Genomic DNA, 22,549 nt, shown 5'->3' with positions numbered 1-22,549 from the left:
TTTGGAAAATTTAGAGTTTTTTCACCATCTGCAGGACGGGCAGTCAGTTGCTATCCATTCTCTAACATCATGTAGGCTGGTGGAAGGGATTCATTTCCTGTGGGAGCATTTGAAGATATAGCAAGCCTGGCTGTATTCCCTTGAGCCCTTCTCACTCATATCCATATCAAGTTTTCTTCCAGGCCCATCCCAGTAAATCACCTCCTGTTAACTCTCACCGATGAGCAAGCCATCTCAAAATGATACATCAGCCTCTGGAGCTATGAGCAACCTGGATCTTGCCTTCTAATGTTGGTTTCAGCCCATTCGATATCTGGTACTGGTAACCATCTGCAACCTCAAACCGATAAACATGTGCAGTGAGGTTCCTATGCCTGCCCCACATAAAACCCCACCGTGAGGAATCCTTCCAAAAGCTTAGATTTGCTACCAGCTGTCTTTAAAACCAAGCTCCTATGAGTTCCCAATATCTGATACAAAGTGGTCAGCCAGGTCTACCATGTGCTCCTCCAACATCATGCTATTGGACCTTTGTGGAAAATCTTCTAAGTCAGCTTCCTTTCTCAGCACGACTATCTCTGTGAAGTCTTGACTATTTGAGGTGGAGGTTCATCTCTTTTGGAAGTATTTCCGTTGGCCAAAGCCATTGATGCAAGCAGATGTGCCTACTAAATACGCCTTCCTCTAAAGGAATAGAAAGTTACCAATGCATGATTGAGTTAGACAGAACACGCAATACTCATGAAATAGACACACAACTAGCTCAACAATAGAGACCTGCCATCATGTTCTGAAGATGGTCCGCATTCATCAAGTATCCCATGTACAATGCTCCCTTAGGCAAACTTGTAGCTTTAGCCTCTTCTCTCCTTAACACTCTTTGCACACCTGCAATAATGACAGCTGTCCTATACAAGTAATAATCGCTTGGTCTTCTCTCCCCTTTGTCCTCGTCTTCTCCTACGTGTTGACTAGTTGCTTCTCCCATGTGGGAAGTGTATCCTCACCCAACCCTCATTGGCTGTCCTATCTCATCTCCCAACCGTTGTGTTCCCTGCTCAGGTCCACCATCTGCACACCAACGGAGTATTTTAATCCACCTTTATTCATGCATATAATCTGTGACTCAGTTGCAGTTTATTATTTCTTTTTCTTATCATATGTGAGACGGCATTGAGGAGGACATCATTGAGTTTCACAGTGCTTTTTATTGTGCAACTGCCAAGGAAAGAAACAACATGCTTTATGGTCTTACTTTTGAGGGAGTAATTTGGGATCTTCATCCCTTGTTCTAAAAGTTAGTTTCCTGCTTTCTTTCACAAGGTTGCACCTCATGTTTGACTGAGAGAAGATGGAGCATTTGTCATGCATACAAAAGAAAAAGAAGAAACAAGCAAGCTTTACATTGTAATTCTTCAAAGCTTGCTTGTTTCTTCTTCTTCTTTTGTATGTATGATTATATTCTAGAGAATGTAAGTGTGTATTATTATATATGGAAATTTGTATATTCTATCAATATTATATATTGTAAATGAAGAAATGTTTCTCTTTGAAACTTTGGAAACGTTAATGGTGACACAACTTTAGATACAATGCCTTACCACAACTTGGACACTAGTAAAAAATTCCTTGTATGTGACCTATATCACATGTCAATCTTCTCTACAATCCTTCATAAAGGCTTGATAGCTGTACACCCCTATACAAGAAGCCATATTTTGTTAGTGGGTGACTTGGCTTTTATTATTGCTAAGGTCATCCAAGACAAGAAGCTTTCATATCTCTATCCAAGGTAAGTCTCTTGTTAGTTGGTCTTCTCTCTCAATCTATGATGCTTCTGGTACACTCTGAAAGTTGTTCTCTTTAGATTTGTCCTTTGTCGCATGCAGGAAAGGATGTTTTTGTGTACTTTTGTTCTTTTTGGGGTCGGGCCTTTGTCGTTGTCAGCTTTCCAAAAATTGTTTGAGATTTCTTGTTGACCAATTTAGAGTAAACCATATCACCATGCATGAGCTATGGCCTGGGACGAGAAAAATGCCGTTCAGATATGAATAGGCGAAGTATCCTCGTCAACATTGCTGAAGGCTAGTGACGAGCTCTTGATCTTCCCCCTTGAACCTCTCCACCTCTTGCCTTGTTTTGCTTGCCCTTTAGCCTTACATCTACCTCTACTCCCTTTGCTCTTCCTTGATGCTTCTCTTCCCCAATTGCTCTCTCGTTCCCCTCTAGGGTCTTGGAGGCCTCCCTGCCTCCCCTCCCCATCCCCCGTCATGATTGCCGCTTGTGTGCCCCCTTGCCTTACTTGCTTTGTGGCCTTTCCCTCTTCTTAGAGCTATTGCTTCTATCATAGCCATGGTCCGTTCCCTACCCTCTCTAGCCTCTCCTCCCTATTATTGGACTCATAGTTACAATCAGACGTTTGGGGGTTCCAAACATTTGGAGTTTCCAAACGTTTGATAAGTTTGAAAAAATGAGGGAGAGTTTCCAAACGTGGGTTTTTTTAATATGGTAATTTCAATTAAAAAAAATGCTAAGATGCATATTTTGACAGTGTCATTCAAATAATAATACACAGCTTAACAAGCTTGTAATTTTATTAAAATTCATACTTTTAAAGCAAAAACCAATTACAACTTACAACTTACAAACTTACAAGTTACAAGTTACCATTGCCAAACCAGTCACATATTGAGTTTTGACTCTCAAAGAGTTGAATTACAAAGCTTGGAACTTGGCACTTAGGCCCATAAATTGAAAACAAAATTACAAAGTCAAATACGAAACCTTTTTTCTCAAAAAAACAGCTTCCAAGTTAGAACTTGCAAGCTGCAAAATATGAAACTTGAAAGTGATTTTGTCCCCATGTCAAGGCTAGTAACTAGTTACTAAATAGCTGGTAGCTAGTAGGTAGCATCTAAAAGCTTTAAACAAACAAATCTATGCTATTGCTTCCATTGGTATGTCTTCTTGGGTCTCTTCTTCTTCCTTGTCTTCATCCTCATCCTCATCCTCATCCTCGTCCTCATTCTCATCCTCGTCATCCTCCTCGTCCATACCAAGCAACCCATCATTGATATCCACCGTGGTGATTGGCTGCTCAGCCTCTAGCTCAGCCCGCAACTTCTCCAATGTGAGTAAGCGATCCACATCACATTCCTTCTCAAGCATAGCAAGTGTGACCTGAAATTTGAAAGAAAGATAAGCCTTTAATCTTCTATGTTCTAGCTTGAAGAAGCTTCAAAATAGCCAAGAGAGATGGGACATTGAAACTTGAAAGATCCAAAAGACTTCACTCACCTCCATCTTGAGAAAACCCTGTTGTTTGATGTTTCTTGTGAGACGGAGATTTGTATTCACATATACCAATCTCTCCATCTATGCGGGCTTCAAGCGATTCTGTTTCTTTGTATGGATAAGTGAGAATGTGGACCAATTTCTTTCACAAGGAGAGGCACTACTACTCTGTGAAAGGATGCGGATGGCTAGTCGTTGTAGCTCTGGAGTGCTAGCTCCAAAAGATTCTCACCACTTCACTCCTGTGGCCATAAGTGACTTGTCCTTTGCAGCCATACGTTAGAATGATCCCTCACAATCACGATACATATTCAATTGGTCTATCAATTTGGCCTGAAATGGCCAACAACAAGTCCCAAGTTCCAACCAGAAATGAAAATTTAAGAAACTTTGCTGCAGCTTATAGCTTGCATAAATGCATCTTGAAGCATGTGCCATATCACTTAAGCCTTACCTGCAACTCCATATCATTTTTGCTATACCGCTCAATGGTGGTCATCCAACCACTTGGCACCTCTTGATCAGTTTCCTGACCCTTGCCTCTCCAAACTGGATGAAGGACGAATGCAGTAGCATGCAAGGGAGAGTGCATCATATTCCACCTAAGTTACAAAATATCATTGATGTATATGAGTCACTAATAACTATCAAGTATCTACTTAGAAAATGCACAAAAAAGATACCACAACTTACAGTTCCAACTTACAAGTGACTCATAAAAGCCCACCTTGACACACATAAGTTGTGTACTTTTTTCACACGATCCGCTGAAATTTTCTTCATGGCATCAAGCTCCTCCACCATCTTGTCCGTGAGTTCATAAACAAATCCCATGGTTGTACCCTCTCGATCCACAAGACGGAGAAGCTTCAAGATGGGAGCACACAAGTTCTTTATGATAAGGCATTGCTTCCAAAATGCATTGTCAAGGACATGCTCTTCCACTTTTTTCCCTTTTTCTGTTTTGGAGGTCTGCCATCTTGTCCATTCTTCACTTACAACCATCCTCCTCAATGCTTGCCTTACATCTAGTAAATTGCCCAAAACTATGTACATGTAGGCAAACCTAGTGTCACAAGGCTTTAACAACTCATGCTCACTCAAAGAGCGGAACATATGTAAAGTTCTTCGCTTCCTTGTGATGAATGTTACAATCATCCGTGCTATGTCAAGCACAGGCTTCACCCAATCTAACTTGCCGATGTCCTCAAATAGCAAGTCAAGACAATGGCAAGTACAATGAGTGAAAAAAATGTGGGGATAGTCCTCCTCAAGCATATCTCCAGCAAGCACACAATTGGAAGCAAGCACACAATTGGAAGCATTATCCATGACAACTTGAACTACATTTTCTGACCCCACCTCTTCACTAACCTCTTTTAGGATAGTAAAGATGTACTCACCTATCTTTAAGTGGCCACTAGTGTCCACTGCTTTCATGAAAATACTCCCATGGATAGGAGTTACCATGAAATTGATAAGTGGTCGCCTCCTAGTGTCTGACCAGCCATCGGACACTATTGTGCAACCATAATTTGGCCACTTCTCCTTCACCACTTGAAGCTCCTTCTTAATGGACTTCACCTCCTCCCTAAGGTCTTTAGTGCGGAAGGTTTCATATGAAGAAGGTTTCCATGAAGGTCCAACCTCCCCAACTGCTTTGACAAAGTCCAAGAAGAAAGGGCTACAAGTTAAATTGAAAGGCAAATCCTCGGCAAAAAAGAATTTCCTACAAGCACTCATGGCCTTCTCTCTTGCAGCCACTTGCCAAGACTGTACAATAGTATGTTGTTTCCTCCCATAGGTTGGAAGCTTATGCCGCTTGTTACTTGCTTCATGCCCGATATCGGAAGCTCCTTCCATCTCCACAAAACCCCATCATTTTCTACCAAAACTGCTGCACCAGCTGCAGCATCTAACCGCTTGCATATTTCTACCACATCAGGTGGAGGAGCTAGGCAAGGGTTAACTCCTCTGGACTTATGCCAAGAATATGTCCACGGATTCTCTGTGGCCCTCCTTGGTAACCATGACCACAATACACACACTTGCACCTCTTCATTCCACTTGTCCCCTTTCCAAAATCACCTTCAGTCTCAACATACTCCCACTCAGCTCCTTTGATCCTACCCATGATGAGGGCTGAAAGTTGAAACTTGAAACTGCAAGACATTGCAATTTGCAAATTACAAGTACAATGCAGTTAGAATAATGCAGTTAGAATTTAGAAATTAGTAGACTCAAAATAACTGCCACTTCCCTGTAACCTGTATGTAATAGGTTCAAGGCTGATTTAAAGAAGCAAGCTGCAAAATTGAAAATTCAAATAGAGGTATTGAACTTTGAAGGCTGAAGCCTCTAAAAGACTATAAGTTAAAACTACCTGAGCAGTGAGGAGGTAGAGACTCGAGAGTCGAGACTCGTCACTCAAGGCTAGAGCTTGCAGCCTGCAGGGATGCTTAAAATGTATATGATATATCTGCAAATTGCAATTTGCACCTTGAAAGTAATGCAAGGCTAAGGTCCGAACTTTGAAGCTATCTGCAGATTCCAGACTGCAAAGTTTAAACAAGACAATAAAAATAATTATAACTTATAAGTGAAGCTTGAAGTTTCAACTTTCAAGTTTCAACAGGCTGTAGCATTCACTTGCCAACTTTCAAGCTTCAAAGATAAGTTCTAACAGGTTACAGCAGCAAGAAAATTACCTTACAGCAGAGAACTCAGCATGGGGGGGCTGGAGCCTGGGACTATGCAGTCCAGTAGAGCCTACAGTCTAGACTCTAGTCTTGACTCTTGAGTAGCGTGTAGAGCAGTCACGACTCACCAATGGGCTATATGACTTGGGCTGTAGGCTCAAGGCTGTAGAAGACTAGAGCAGGCTGCAGCCTGCAGCATGCAACCCATTACCCTAGGGCCTGGGTCGCTTCCAATGCAGGAGGTACGGAAGCTGTCACACAGGTACGGGCGTCAAAACGGGCATGGAAAAAGAGGCGAATTCACATATTTTATGACTTTAGGGTTTTTCCAAACGTTTGAAAAATTTCAAACTTGTGCATTGAAAGCAAAGTTTGATTGAAGTTTCCAAACGCCTGTTTTTCAAACGTTTCCAAACGTTTGGTAAACCAATCAAACGCGTTTGATAGTAACTATGATTGGACTCTTCCTCCCTATTTGTGGCTTATTCCTTTGTGCTAAGCTCCTCTCTTGCTCACTGCCGCTGTTCATAGAAGCCCTTCCTTCCACCTCTTCCTTTCGCTTAGAAAGCATACTACCACATCCCTCTCCCTTCTTTTACGCGTTTCATTCCCCTAGAGAGGCTCTTTAAAGTTTTGTTGAGGGGCTTTTCATTGGTGACAGTTAGTGGGCTCTCATGGAAGCTCTCTTGAGAGCCCTCCATGAGATTTCAGGACGGAGTAGTGAAGGGTGCATTGTTGGCTACACTCCCCCTTGCAAATAGGTTACAGACTAAAAAAATTTGTTATGGGTGTTAATGGACTAAAGCATGAAGCAAGAAGAAACAAGAGCAAGAGAGCTAGAGCTCATCCTAGATTCGTGTGTGCATGATCTTGTGCAAACGTTGGTATAAGCAATCCTTTAAGAGGTCTACAATTTTTTGAGATGCACCATTTGCGAGACAACATCTTTGGAGCTTGTATAGTGTTTCTTGAGATATCACTACTCTAAAAACAAGAAGGATGTTGTTTTCCATCCCCTCTAGGATCTAACCCTAAACACAAAGGAACAACAATAAGCAATAACACAAGACAATCCGTAGGCAACTCACCTCCTAGCCACCCCCGAGCATACAAACTAGAGATTAGACCCCCACAAGACAATGCCTACAGCTTTGGTGTCCCATGCGAAAACCCATTCTTAGGGAACCTTTGGCACAACATCTTGTGACCCGCCATCGAAACCAGACCTTCCAGTGGTGTGTGTACCGTGAATGCCTTCACAATAGCCTTGGCCACTCTTATATAGAAGAGCATTCCGCTTTAATAAGAGTCCTTGGTTAAATATAGCTAACTAGCCTTTGCTATTACTCAAGTTCTCTAGACACATGTTACTTTAATAAGAGTCCTTGGTTAAATATAGCTAACTAGCCTTTGCTATTACCCAAGTTCTCTAGACACCTGTTACCTTGCCTCCCTTAATCCCAAGGCCTCCTAATACAAGTCCATTAATCCAAGGATTGACATCCAGTACAGAATATTCTTGCCCTTTTCAAGTGTTTACTATTAAACGAAATTAGGAAAGTTCTTTTGTGAGCTAGCAATCGACTCCCAAGTTGAGTCTTCTTCAAACATATCCTTCCACTTAGCTTTGAATGCCGGAAGTAACTTATTTCTAAGTTTCCTTTCCCTGAAATTAATAACTCTTTTTGGCTCATTTGGAATATAGGTCAAATCCTTAATTCCCACAAGATTTTGGGGCGAAACAAGATTGTCCATAGCCCCTAGCAGTTTTTTCAATCTACTAACACGAAAGACCGGGTGAACGCTCATGTGTAGGCAATTCTAGGTTACATGGAACCTCACTAATATTTTTTGAAGACTAGGAAGGGTCCATAGTAGCTAGTGGATAACTTCTCTATCAACACAGTTTGTTATAATGACTTTGGATCCTTCGGTATTCGCAAATATACAAGCATCCCCTAAGAATACTCTCTAGGCGAACACTGCCTATCAGCATAAAACTGTTCTTGAGCATTTCCGATAGCATATCTTTCGCTTGCAATACCACAATCACTTGCATTTGCTCCTTGAGGCGTGTCTCTTGGGTCATGAACCCGCAATTCCTTAAGATGCATTTCAAAATATGTCTTTAGCTCAGTGTGTTGCTCCTTGTTGACAAGGTTTTCGTCACTGAAGCCATGCCATCTCCCTCTTCATCACACTTTTGTTCATGCGGAGGCATGCTTGCTGTGATTGCTGCAGTTTCCTCTCCAGGCATGTGACTCCCTTCTGCCATTGGGTAAGAAATGAGTGCTGCCTTTTCTGGAGCTCAGCCAGCCTTTTCTTGGCCTCCAGGGTGGTGGTGGTTAACCAGGTTCTTCTAGCCACAGCATGGTTTGTATGCTCTTGTTGGTGCCACTCTAGGGATTGTATCACTTAGCTTAAGAGGCCTGTACGAAACTTTTTATGGAGTGGTCTAGATGGCACAACTGATGTTACAGCCAAGGTGGCTTGGGAGACCTTGATTCTTCCTACAAGAGAAGGGGGTTTGAATATCATCAACCTAGATCTACAGTGCAGAGCTTTACTCTGCAAGTTCGTTGTGAGAGGGCTTATGCCAGGGCAAGAGCCTTGGAAGGATTTTTTTATCAAATGCATACAGTCTCGCACGCCCACTTCAGGAGAGGATTGGACACACAGTACTAGATGGGTTTTCACCACAGCCCACCTCAAGTCTCCCTCTTCCCCTCTTATGGTTGCTATCCTGAAAGCATGGGCCAACTTCAGGAGTACTCTTCGCAGGATTCCCCCATCCACTCATGAAGAGATTGAAAGGCAGCCTATCATGTGGAATGACAGGATTTTGGATGAGCTTGGCAGAGCACTTGGAGCTTCTCCTTACATGCAGTGGCCAAGATGGGAGAGGGGCCCTGCATCTACAGTGGGAGCATGGAAAGCCTTCAGGAAGCTTCCTGCAGACCAACAGGCCCAGATGGTTCTTAATCTCAGAGGGAGTGCAGGGAGAGTCCAACAGATTGATGCAGCCTTGCCCTTGGATTGGGTGGACACAGATGACATGCCTATTACTTGCTCCACCTGGATAGGGGCATTTTCCAGATTGGGAGTTCCTTTACAGGTGATTGCTTTTCTTGACCCACATGAGGATGCCTTAGTATTTGATGTTTCTTCGGGGGGCAGGCTGTCCAGATCCACAGACGATATCTTGTTGGAGGTACCGTTTCAGCCAGTCAAGATAGTGGGCTTCATGGAGCATGGCTCTCTTTCACAGTGGTACTTCGATCCTGACCGGCTTCTCCTCGCCCTTGGCTCATGGAGGCTGTGGCTCTATGGAGGTGTCCCAATTAAGTTTTTGCAGTGGGACCCTGGGGAATGGGAATGGATAGATGAAGGGCACCGAGAGAAGGGCATCCCCTTCTTTCGTTACACGGTCAGTAATGCCAGGAAATTCCAGCTCAGCTGTAGGGGTTGGAGGCCCACCAGAGCTCATCATTGGGAGAACTTTCAGATTCCTGCTGACTTCCAGAAATTTTTTTGGCAAAGACTCTAGAAATTCCACCGGAATAGAAAAATCACTCTCTTCTTTTGGCTTTCTATTCATGGTGGGATAGCAGTAAACCATTGGAGGTCCAACTTCGAAGCTGACCCTTCTTGCCCTCGCTGCCTTTCTGCTTTGGAGACAATACAGCACTGCCTTTGGGATTGCAGACATGCGAGAATCATATGGAAGGGGATTGCAAGACTTTTCAGCACTTTTGTTCGCCTACCTTTCTATATGACCTGGGGATCAGTGGCTTGGCTTACTCTTTCAGGGCCCCATGTATTTTTTGAGAGACTTGATTCCTCTTGGGCTCTTCACATCCGACGACACCTTGTGGAGTCGTGCTCTCTAGAGGATGTTTCGGCCACTCTTTTCACGGCTGCTCACTCCTCGGTCGGGGCTCTTCATGGGAGATCCTAGCTAGCATTGCAGCATGGCACATTTGGAGAGCCAAATGCACTGAGGCTTTGGAGGGTTCTCAGGTTCACCCTTCTCAAATCTTGGCCAGTACTTGGACAGATACTTGGACAGATACGATACACACTCTGATGGCCATTTGGGCGACCATGCAGGGATCATCTCGAGCAGCCTCCTCCAGGAGAGTTACTTTTCTCAGAGATTGGAGAGACTCTCCCTTCTTTTCTACAGGGTTGAGATGGCATTTTCAGCCTCAACCTTGGTTTCTTTCTACCTCATTCCTCTGAGGTGTTTTTTATTACATGCTTAGCATGGTGTATTTCCACACAGAGCTTGCTCTAGCGGGTTTCTTTCTTACTTAATAGAAGTCTCTTTTTTGAAAAAAAAAAGAAATGAGTGCTGAGGTAGGAAGATAGATAGATAGATAGATATATATTAACGTCTCTAAAAGGCCAAACGGCCTATGAGACTAAAACAGTTGATACATCTGCTAGTGTTGTCTCATCAAAGAGAACAACAAAATAAATAAGCTGAAGGCTGAGAGCTACTAAAGGTACTTACAGTCAGAGGGACTGCAAGTGACCCAAAACTAATGAAATACCAAGCAAGTATTTACTAAAAGTACCAATTGATCAGCATAGGCAGAAAGCTAATCAACAAAAAGGTTGCACTCTTCTTATGTAAAAAATCCCAATCATGGGCAGCTCTAGGATCTCATAACTCGGTGCCACACGTTTCCGGTGTTTGGCAATGATGGCATGGATCCGATGAAGATATGGGTGCCGAGCACGGGGTCTTGGGGGCCTGGGCCTCCGTGACCTGGATATGGCGATGGCTCGGTCCAAAATGACACCACTAGAGTGTGGCAATCTGCCTGTGTGTGATAAGGTGGTGGTGGCACCAAGGGTTTCTGATGGCGGGGAGGGCATAAAACTAGTTGAGGTGCTAGTAGTGAAGAAGTCTCTGAGTGTACTTTGCCTGGGTGGGGCTGGTCTCGGCTGTCTGTCTCCCAACAAAGTCTCTCCATGTTGCTTGAGCTCTGATAAAAACAAACCCAAGCATTTTTTATCTTCGTGCTCCATCACCCTACGGAGTGGGCCAAATCCCTTTTTGAATAGACAGTGGCATCTTCCTCGGATTTCATAATATACCGTGCATCTACATACGTAATGCTCCTCTGTCTCCTGGCATAACTGACATATCCGATCTTGAGGGGCTGTGTGGGTGTATCTCCCTGTCTCTATTCTCAACTGATGTGATGAGGTTCGGATTTGGCCAATAATACTACGTAGCTCGTGAGATAGGTGTGTGTCCATGTATGCTGGCCTGGCTATACGTTCATCTGGAGATAAATGAAGAAAATGGCTCTGGTAGTGTGCCATCTTCTTCCCTAAGGCCTCATGTGGTCTAGTCAGGTTCTCTCAGACAATATCAGCTCTAATGATCTTGTTTCAGTCATGGCGAGACAGGTCTAACTTGGGACAATCCAAACTGTATTGAAAGGGTGGGAGTGCATCCATTGTCAACTCATGCTCTACAAACCATCTCTATAGCTGAGCATACCAGCACCATTTTCGACCCTCCTCTGCTAGCTGCCTTAGATCTGTGAGTAGGTGAGTGAAGAGGAGAGTTTAGGAGTTGTGATTGCTAAAGAACAGGGCCTTTAGAGAGAGACAATTGAGGCAAACTGATGCACATCTAGTTCACAATTATTCTGAGCTGGTCTAAATTATTGTGGGAGATTGGTGGGCTGCTGAATAGGAGGGAGTAGGGTCCCCAAAAGCTAGGTGCTTTGCTTTAGGAAAGCTATCCTGAAAAGAAAACCCAAAGCAGAGGGAAAACAATTTGCTGTTTGGAAAGCCTTTTCAAAAGGCAAACCTCTAAGCCTTCCTAGAACCTTCAGCTTGTATGGGTTCCTCTGAAAGCAATCAGCCAGGAGAAGAAACAGCCGCGAACAGTAGCAGCATACAATCTGGTGCTCCTGCCGACCCTGCTAATCATTTCCCTCACCCCTTCAACCAGCACCTAAACATTAGCAGCACCTTGCGGTGGATACCCACCAGCATACTACCAGAAACTGGGCGAACAGCTCTGCCTAGGTGATCCAGATCACTTGCTGTTCCACACTCCAATCACAACACACAGGCAGCCATCAATGATTAGCAGACAAGGAGATCATCTACACCACCCATGATTTTCTGGCACACAAACTGAGCAACGACCTGCCCAATACCCCAGCAACTAATTCGCAATAGGAGCACATCTTTCACTTTAGCAGGCTACGTCACAAAGCACCCTCCCATGGTTGTGCAAACTGGATTCCAGTCAGCTCCATAGCCTGTCAGAGGCTCTTCCTGGTCAACGAACAGTCCAGCGCAACTAAATCAACCTTCGGGGTGGCAAAGTGTGATTCACAATCAGCCTGGTGCACCCCCCCGACAGGTTTGTCACCCCTTGGAGGTTGCACCCACAATCACCTCGATTTTTCCAGAACTACAACCTACCCAATGAATCGAAGCAAGAGCATCTTCAACACATGAAACACATACCTGGAACTCTATGCTTGCATACCTTGCGACGATTCTTTGCACGTCAGAGCTGCCCTGATACCAACTGTAGAGTCTGCTCTAGCATGTAACCCTAAACACAGATCAACAGCAATCAGCAATAACACAAAACAGCCATACGACTCACCTCCCAGCCACCCTGAGCATGCGGCTAGAGATCAAACTCCCACAAGCCCATGCCTATGGCTTTGGTGTCCCATACCACCAGAACTCATTCTCGTGATCCACCATGTAGAAGGCAGGAGCCTTGGCTCTTAATCCAGACAAGACAACCCTGTGGTGCGTGCACATTGAATCTATTCACAATAGCCTTAGAAGAGCATCCTGCTTTAACAAGCATCCTTGGCTAAATATAGCCAATTGGCCCTTCACTATTACCCAAGTTTTCTAGACCCGCATTATCTGTTCCGAATTAGACATCCTATGGTTCTCTCATGTTCTATGCTCTGGCTGGTTTTGTCTCCCTGAACAGCCTTTTGTATAGCCACCTTAGTAGAAGTTCAAGTTGGCTCAATAATCTCACACTTAAAGCTCATATATATCTAGTTGAACACAATGCCATCATGTTTGGTGCTCCAATGCATTATCATGGGGTACTGCGGCCTACAAAGAAGTTATTTGCCAAAGAGTGATTTGAAAGCTTGATTAGACGTGCTTACGGTGCATGGTTAAGCTCCACCCAAATAGATTAATTCCTTTGTATTGATGTGCCAGATAAAGAGCATGGCATTGGATTCTCAGAAGAGATTTGGATGTCAGAAATTGGCCTCTTGCCCTCTTGGAGGGGGAAGGGGAAAGGGGGGGGCGTCAGACATCATATGTAGATATAGCATGTGGGTTCAACGGAAGGGGTTTTTACATAGCAAAAATTCACAAATTTTTAAACAGAAATATACTTATAGAAGGGGTTTTCAAAATTGGGGTATTGAAAAAAAATTGAAGTTTCTATAGATAAGGGTTCATTTTAAAGCGTTACGATTTACAAATAAGGGGTTTTAATAGTACCCCTGGAACACATGCGATATAAAGTACTGACCCCCCTAAGCTTGCTGTTGGCAGCTGTGCTGTGTAGCTGCCTCGGGTTGCATGGTAGTGTACGTGGATTCCAAGCTCCCACATTCTTCTTGGCAGCGTTTGGCTGGGCCTGATGCTTTCCTCCAGTTTACATATCTGCGGATGCAGATTTACCTTGTGGCTTCTATCCACCAATGGCCTGATGATTAGAGGTTTTCAGACAACGATAGAGCATGTTCCAGGGTACAGTAGAGTGCAATAATTATGTGTAACCTCTGTGATTCCATGCTTTGATTTGGCTTTAGGCCTGCAATCATTTGGGTGCTTAATTTATCTAAGAGCTAAAACAAATAGAGTATTAAGTGTGCCCTTTGCATGGAGAGAGATTTCTTTCACCTAATCTTTGAATATCATGTAGGGTACTTTGGTATGCAAACACTATTTCTAGTATGAATGTCTTGCAAGAAATAACCTGCACCTATTCCAGGTGCCCCCCCTCAAAAACAACAGACAAGACAAAGGGTGGAAGCCAGTGGTGCGGGCATGAAGGGGGAGGGAAGGGGATTTGGATGGATGGGAGGGGAAGGTGGAAATGGAGAAATATGAGACCTTCAGAACTCCATTCTCCACAAGAGCCAAGGCCGCCAATAGAGAGCTCTCAAGAACTGTGCCAAAATGTGTACCAATGGATCCAATGCTGTTGTGGTACTTCAAGGGAGGCCCTGTGGAAGTATAGTCCCTGGAAGTGAAGAATATGGTGCGTCATTTTCATATCCTTGTGTGGTAGCAAGGGCCAACTGAGTGGTAAAACATACTAGAAGATTCCGTTGAAGCAAGGTCTAAGTGGTCTCCACAAAGGATGGAAACCATTTATTGATATATTGTGAAATCTTAATGCGGCTTCTTTCATGGGCAAGGCGCGCCGGACTGACTGTTGCTGTGCACGAAACATTTTCTATGTGAAATTGTAATTCCTTTGAAAGGAACAGTTCTTGCATTACTGTAAGCTACTGGATATGCCAGTACATAAGTACTGGGAAAATTTGGTTCGCCGTGTGACAAATTTGTTGATGCTATCAAGCTTCCAGCTAGAATGCCTTCAACCGGTTGTGCCCAAGCTTCATGAACTAGTGTCATTTTGCTCGAAGGAGATTTACAAGTATTCATGCACGATGCTACACTTCTGTCTATTTTGAGATTGAGTTATGAAGTTTTGTTGGCATTGCTGTCAACCTAGCAAAAGACGGATCAATTACTTACCATTATTTTCTTCCCTTCTGCCACAAAGCCAAGCAAACCTGAAAGGGACCCCAACAATCCCACAGTAACGAGCAAAAATGTGCGTACTTCCATGTCTGAATGATGGACATGTAATATCTGGTGCTTCCGAAATTCTTTCTTTCTTATGTACTAGTCGGGTGTTGGATCTCGGATCTCCACGAGGACATTCCTCTAATTTTCTTTAAGGTGCTCATAGTGAGATCCTTTGATATCGCGCCTTGGTTCTAGTTTCCTTTTGTGGCAATGTACAATGCAAATTGAAAATGTACAATCATTTCGCTGGTGCAGTTTGCGTACTACGTATCAGCCCAATTCTTCCGTCCGTTCCAGGCCTCCTCTTATGTCTCACAACACAACAACGAGCCTGCGTGACGGCCGCTGGTACTTTCCAGGAATGAAAATCACAGAACGAAGCTTCAATCTGAAAATCATGCTTGGATGCGGTCACTTCCGGATCACTCAACCTGGGCTCGACCCCATTGGCAAACCACTTCCAGACATGTTGATGAAACGGAATGGATCAATACGCGCGCGATGCCCGGTGTCTCCTTTAGATAGGTTCAACAGGATAAATGTATGGATGACTACTTGAGGCGATCGTTTGGGCGCTTGGGTCGAGCGAGAGGCATGCAGCTATGTGTTCCTGCGATGGAAGAAAGGCTATGGTGGGAATGGGCAGCGTGTATAGCAGGCTGTTAGAGTGGTGAAGAGCTAGATGCATAGATTGCATGGTTAGTTTGTGGACGTTCGATATGCATGGTTAGTTTGTGGACGTTGGATATGGAGAGAGACTAGATTACGTGAAATGGTCATCTTCACAACTAAGTCCTCGCATGCACTTCAAGCAAGCAGTTGCTTGTTGCTTCAAACTTTAGCTATCGCTTTACACCTTTGGTGCACCAACCTTTCTTCACCAAACACTTTGGTCTAGTGTTGAGGTGAATTGTAGATTTTGGAAATTAACCTTTGCCTTTGAAAATAGCGGGGTTTCAACAAAATTTCAATAACCATCGATACAATTTTCAGCTCGGAGGTTTTTGTATCTCTACGGAAAATGTTTTCTCTAAACACTGGAAACAGCTTCCACCATCATTCTAGAACTTGCATTTTTCCTTGAGACCCCAAGAGCAACCATCCCCTATGGCACATACACTCTCCTCTCTTCGGACAATTATACGAGTCCATCAAGTGTGAGCAAACAATAAAGGTGACATTATAAGAAACTAGGATCGGTAGGTGCACTATCTTTTTCATTGGGAATTATCGTAATTAGAGAGTCTGCATAAGTTAAGTGCATGTGGCTCTGTTTCATAAGTTTGAGTAGCTCTCAATGAGCCTTTGCTATGGCATTTTATGTAGGCATTGCCCCGGGGGATTCACAAGAGGAAACTTATGATATCACGTGAGTGTACAATAGGGGGTTTTTTTTTAATGAGGCATAAGCTTATACATTAAGGGTGGGGGGCCTTTTATTTTTTTCCAATATTGAATTTAAGTTAGGGGGGCCATGCCATATTTAAGAGGGGGGGACATAGTATAGGCTACCTTGGATAACTAGTCCAAACAAGTTTGGTTTTGTGTATGGTTTTAAATAGTCTTAGGGAAAGTAATCTAAATTTTCTTATTGTGTGATCTAAATGCTTGAGAAAGAACGTAGATTTAAGGAAAGGGGGGACATAATAGAATTTTGATGGTATCTTATAAGCTTAAATAGGGGTGTTTTATCATCCTACATGGATCTTAAATAGGGGGTTTTCTTGAAGTTCATGCATGCAGGTGATGTCCCCCTTTCATGAAGAGTGAATCCCCCGAGGGCATTGCTTACTACCTACTCTCTTAGCTCTCCTTTGAGGGCCTTGCTTGTGCTTGCCTTCGTTGCGACTGGTGCATTGAACTTGAGCATTGTGCCTGGCTTGATCTTTCTTATTGGCTATGCTTTGCATTGCCTCCTTGATGTTTGACTCTTGCCTCCTCTGTGTTAGGCTCGTTGCTTCACTTGCCAATTCGTTGGAGTGCCAAAACTCTTGAAAAGAAACCAAGCGAGAACAAACCAAAAAGCACAAGAGAGAACTAAAAACCATAACAAGCAAGGAAAAAAAAAAAGAGACGTTGCATTATCTTTGCGTCAATGATTGGGATTTGGGAACGTGATTTCATGAGAGCTTAAGAAAGGAAAAGTTGATGCTAGGCTACCTATCATAAAAATAAACACTTTAGGCCCATTAAGCTACTGAATCACAAACCCCTCACAAACCATGGCCCCTCCTATGTCTCTACACTCTTCCTATTCACTTCATTATAGTCAATGCTCTTATAGTTACACATCATAATCTCTTGATCACCCACTATTTTGTATAGAGTATGCATTCTCTTTTTTTTAAAGGTTTGCATCTCTAATTTGCATGTTAATTTATTGCTACATTAGAAACAAACTGTGGTGTTGGGGGAGATGCATTACACTTGTGCAAAACCTCCTTGATGACCTCTTGCTTTCCATTCCCCTCTGTATCGTGGGCCTTCCATTCCAAAGATGCATGCTAAAGTCTGAGTTCACGGACTTCAAGTTCTAGGTGATAGATATGCTCTTGTGGATTAGAGGGTTTCATCATTTCGTAGGTTTTCACATATGGGATGGGAGTTGGGTGAAAGCCTTGGGCTTGGGCACCTTGGGAGTCTCCATGTCAGCCTATGCAAATCAAAAAGACTCTCTCCTGCAAGTTAACCCCCGAGATGGGCTGGGAGGTTTCAACCCACCTGAAGTCCCTCCAATCCCATGGGAGCCTACAATTGCTTTTGATGGGAGAGGCCGGAGAGAGGAGAAGGGGTTGAGAGATGAGCTTTGGCGACGAGATGATGACCTGAGCAATGGCCCTACTCTGTTTGTCAAGCTATATGACTTGGTGGGGAGACTGAATAGCGGCTCTATTCTTTTTGAGACGATAGAGTGTTTGGTGGCTAAGCGGGGGGGAGAGAGAGAGGGTGGGGCTGAGCTGCGCGCGAGAGAGGGGAGGGCTGAGCAGGAGGGAGGGGCATATATATATATATATATATATATATATAGATAGATAGAGAGAGAGAGAGAGAGAAGGGGGGGGAGAGAAGGGGGGGGGGGGTTCTATGTGACTTTAAAAACCATATACATGAGAAGAACTTTGAATGGATAGGTGCCATTAAGTAAGCATTTGCACCGAAGACAAATAATCTAAACCCATAGGGGAGCAGATAGATCTACAATGTGTTATTAATGTGGTGGTCCTTTGCTATTGGGTAGGAGGATCTCAATGGATAGAGGCTCTGATAAGAAGCGTTGATGTTGATCAACCTATGTGGTCTTTTATCATCTCCTCATAGTTTCTTTTTGTTAGACAAATGCCACAGTCACCTCGATCAATTGTGTCCCTAGTCCAAAAAACATGGAGGGGAGGTCCCTAAGCCTTGCTGTGTGTCAATGTGCTGGCAAATTTGTCATACCTCTCACTCTAGATCTCGGCTGTATTGTCTACTTGGGGATTTCTGGTCCATGCTATCTGTTTGAAGAAAATAAGTAATCACTAGGTCTTGGTTGGACTCTAGTTTGGTCGAGCAATCACGTCTTTGTGTGATGAGCAGTTGGATTCTGTGTCCTATGTTATCGTAAAGAAAGATTGCTACACTTTTGTGATTTGGATGGACCAAGGGTATAGAAAGGGGTTTGAATCCATCTTTGAAAAGCCAATGGTGGTGGCATCGAATCTTATAATACACAGGACATCTAGTAGCAAAGTGCTCTTTGACTCAACCTCTTGTAATTCACATAGAGTGCAGATACAACCCTTCTTAGGTCTCCCCTCAGTCCATCTGGTCTCAATCATAATCAGTGAAAAGAAACATGAACTATTGATCGAGATCTCAAGAAGTAGGGGAAGTGGACCCATTTGTAGCCATATGGAATGATGAGTCCCTCCTCTAAACGCTATAGTATTGCTCTTTGTAGAAGTTGAGCTTCACAGGAAACTTGTTGCTAGGTGCTAACTACGTCGTCTTGTATGTGTGTAGCTGTACAAGATCCTCCCAAATGACCTAGTTTGCCTCGTGATAAGTGATTGGAATAGAGGGAGCTCTGAGTGTATGCTAAAAAGGCAACAATTTGTTCATGTGAAGTTCAAGACTTGTAAACCATCTACATGTCCATATGATCGCCCTCGATTACTAATGTCATGGATGTGGATATAGCCAGCCATGGTAATCTGTGTGAAAGTGCAAATCGTGCTCTCCTAGTGCAATGTGGAATTAGCAAAAGATCAAGGGGGATCAAACCATAGAAGAAAGTCCATGAGAGACATATGGTAGGCAATACTCAATCTATTTCAAATGTGTGTGTGTACTCATCAATACATGATAGGCCTCTTATATAGAGAGTGCCCTTTGAATAGTCAACACTTGTGGGATCCTCTGATCCACATCTCTCCTTGTGGATATCCTTGATTCACATCTTCACATCTTGTAGTCCACATCCTAGGGTGGCTACTTTAATTCTTTCTTATACCATACCTTAGCCTTTAATCTATGTGCTCATGGCACTATATCTCAACACCTCCCCTTGGTGCCATAATCCATTGGTTGCTGCAAGGTGGTCAGATGTGAGTTTACATTCCATCACCTCCCCTTAGTGCACACATTGCTACATAAGGTGGTTAAGTGTGTCTTTTACATGTTAATACCTCCCCTGGGTGCTTTCATAACTACTCTCAGGTGGTCAGGCTTGGTTTACAAATGTGTGGGCTAAAGGTGGCAATGGTTTTTCTTCTCAATACATGTTGATGGTGTTCTCTTCTTTGCTTGACGTAGCTTGATGCATGATGCTTTGTTCTTCCATGTGCCTTAATACTTTATGTGTGGATGCCATGCTTTGTGCTATGGTAATCTCATGCACTTGTGCTTTTGGCATACTTATGACAATGATGTGTGCATTCATGCTTTGGTTTGTCATTTGTTGCAAAGGTCTTACCAATTGATTTCTTTTAATATTGGCAGTGTCTAATTGCCAACAATGATTCTGACTTGACAGCGCGTAGAGCTCAAAAAGACGATCACTTTTCCTTTTTGGAGCGTGTCCAAATTCTTCCTAGATTGCAAGTTATGGCTTGTTGAAGTTTCTATGAAGAAGAGGGCCTTTGATGATGTGGCACAGGGATTCACATGAAGAATTCAAACTGTGCATAACAAGGACCTCTGTGCTTAGGTGGCACTGCTAACTGTGCATGGATGATTATGTGACTCTGCCATGTGTCAGTCTTCTGAGCCAAATGAGTTAAACCAAGGTTAATCAAACTTAACTATGGTCCAAGCACTGAACCTAACCCGACTAATTTAAGCACCCCTAACCATGGCTTGGTGTGCGTTTAGTTGGTCCTATCTGCCATATGTCAACTTTACCTAACCGCACCTCCAAGGGTTTACTTGATTAAACCTATCTGCCATGTGGCATTTTGTGGACAACCTTAGCAGAGATGGTGATGAAGGATATTGCGCGGCTTTGAACGATGATGGCAAAGAGAATCTGTTGGCGACAACCAGGCTTCTGGAGGTGTTGTGGCTGGCACTGAAAGATGGCTGGTGTCGCTTTGTAGAAGGTGCTCGTTTGGAGGCACTGTGTGCTTTGTAGGTCTATAGAGAGCTGAGCCGTCTATTGTCTCTCGGTGGAGGCCCTCTGTGAGGAGTTGTTGCTACCATCCGTGGTCATTGGAGTTAGCCTAGCTATGTGCAAAGCTTTTGTTGAGTGGACAAAGAGTCGTAGCAAGGGGCGGAGCACAGTCTCCGTTTGGAGATGGCGAGGAGGTTGTTGTAGCCAGGGATGCTGAGGAGGTTGATAGTTTCTTGAGGCCAATATTGGCCTCTTCACCTTATAGGGTTGAGGACATGCAAGTACTTTCTATTCTGCAGTTCTGTGGACGCCCCTTCATTTTGATAAGCTCGCAGCCTCATGGGAGGTCTTCAAAGTGGCTTCTAAGAACACGAAAAGCAACAAACGTGGAATCTGACGAGAAGAGTGCCAAGCTATGCAACAAATTTGTAGGGAGAATGCAAATTTGCACATGTCCTCCAAAATCCGATGACGGTGCTAAGGTTGGAGCAACGGCCCAGAGATCTAGTGGAGAAAAGGTAGGAAAAGGGAGGCGATGGTGAGAATGGGAGCAAAGCTCAGAGGCTTGACTATGGCGGATGCAAAGCTCAATAGAGCTCACCAGTAGATAGCATGCACAAACCTCCTGTTGATTGGAGTACCATGAAGAAATTGTAGAAGGTCGAGGCTGAGGGAGCCATAGTAGGCTTCTCGTAGATAGGCTACTAGGTTCTTGCATGGTTCTTGCATTCGAGAGATTCGGCTGCTTGCTATAGTCTGTTGCATAGAGTAGTTGCCTTTTTCTTGCTTGTCATGGCCGTGCTGGAGCTTGCTTGTGAAGCTGGAAATCAAAGCTCACTGTTGAGGTCGTGGCTTCTTGTTGTAGAAGCGGGGCTGAGGCCGACTGTGTGAAGAAGCAATCGAGTTGCAAGGGTTGCATGCACCTAGAGAATATTCTAGGCTTGTAGAAGGTTGTCTCCTTCTCTGTGACTCCTCTCAAGCTGAAAACTAAAGACTCTCATATCTCAACACTTAGCCTTTCTTTCTCTCCCTATCTCTTTCTCACACACAAAGAAAGAACAATGGATGGAAATATTTTCAACCAAAATGAATCAAAACGAGAATACCCAACTATGTCTAAAACTAATCTAAGAGAGCTAGACCTATGCTTTGATACTATGTGAAAGTGTGAATCGTCCTCTCCTAGTGCAACGTGGAATTATCAAAAGATCAAGGGGGATCAAACCATAGAAGAAACTCCATGAGAGACAATAATCAATCTATTCCAAATGTGTGTGTATGTACTCAACAATACATGATAGGCCTCTTATATAGAGAGTGCCCTTTGAATAGTTAACACTTGAGGGATCCTCTGATCCACATCTCTCCTTGTGGATATCCTTGATCCACATCTTCACATCTTGTAGTCCACATCCTAGGGTGGCTACTTTAATTCTTTCCTATACCATACCTTAGCCTTTAATCTATGTGCTCATGGCAGCATATCTCAACACAAGTTGTTGGCCTAAGGTCATGGAATAGGTGGTTGGCCTAAGGTCATAGAACCAAATCCCAACTTGATGCAGATATGTGATCACTTGGAATGATACATCAAGCTAAAGTGGGGTGAGACTCAAAACCCAACCAACACGATCTTGTCCCTCTAAATTAATCATAATCCATAAGAATCAAGGGACAATGTGCCTAAGTCATAGAAACTCCTCCATATATATGATCAAACCTTCATTGATGTCACTAAGATATCCATACAGAACAACACAATATAATCTTTTTCTCTCCATTAGGTGCAAATTTGTTATCTTCAAACTTGGGGAAAATGCTCCTAATGCCATAGCTTGTACGCAATTACCAGCATGAGAAAATGCAAGCATTGCAAAGTGATTACCTTAAAGGATGTCATCTCAATACAAAAGAGATAACCTCAGTTGACATATGGTGATGAGATGGAGGTGAAGAGGTTAGGATCCTAGAAGAAAAAGGACGAGGGTGAAGATGGTGGACGTGGGTGCAAATGAAATTGTAAGAAAGGTTGGAGGTGATGAGGATAGAGATCAAGGACGAGTCTCTCTCTCTCTCTCTCTCCCCCCCCCCTTCTTCTTTCCCTGTAAATTCTATT

This window comes from Dipteris shenzhenensis, chromosome 7 (assembly GCF_047967505.1).
Source record: "Dipteris shenzhenensis isolate YYH24624 ecotype China chromosome 7, Dip_SZ_1.0, whole genome shotgun sequence".
NCBI lineage: Eukaryota > Viridiplantae > Streptophyta > Polypodiopsida > Gleicheniales > Dipteridaceae > Dipteris > Dipteris shenzhenensis.
Note: the sequence above shows the minus strand (reverse complement) of the source record.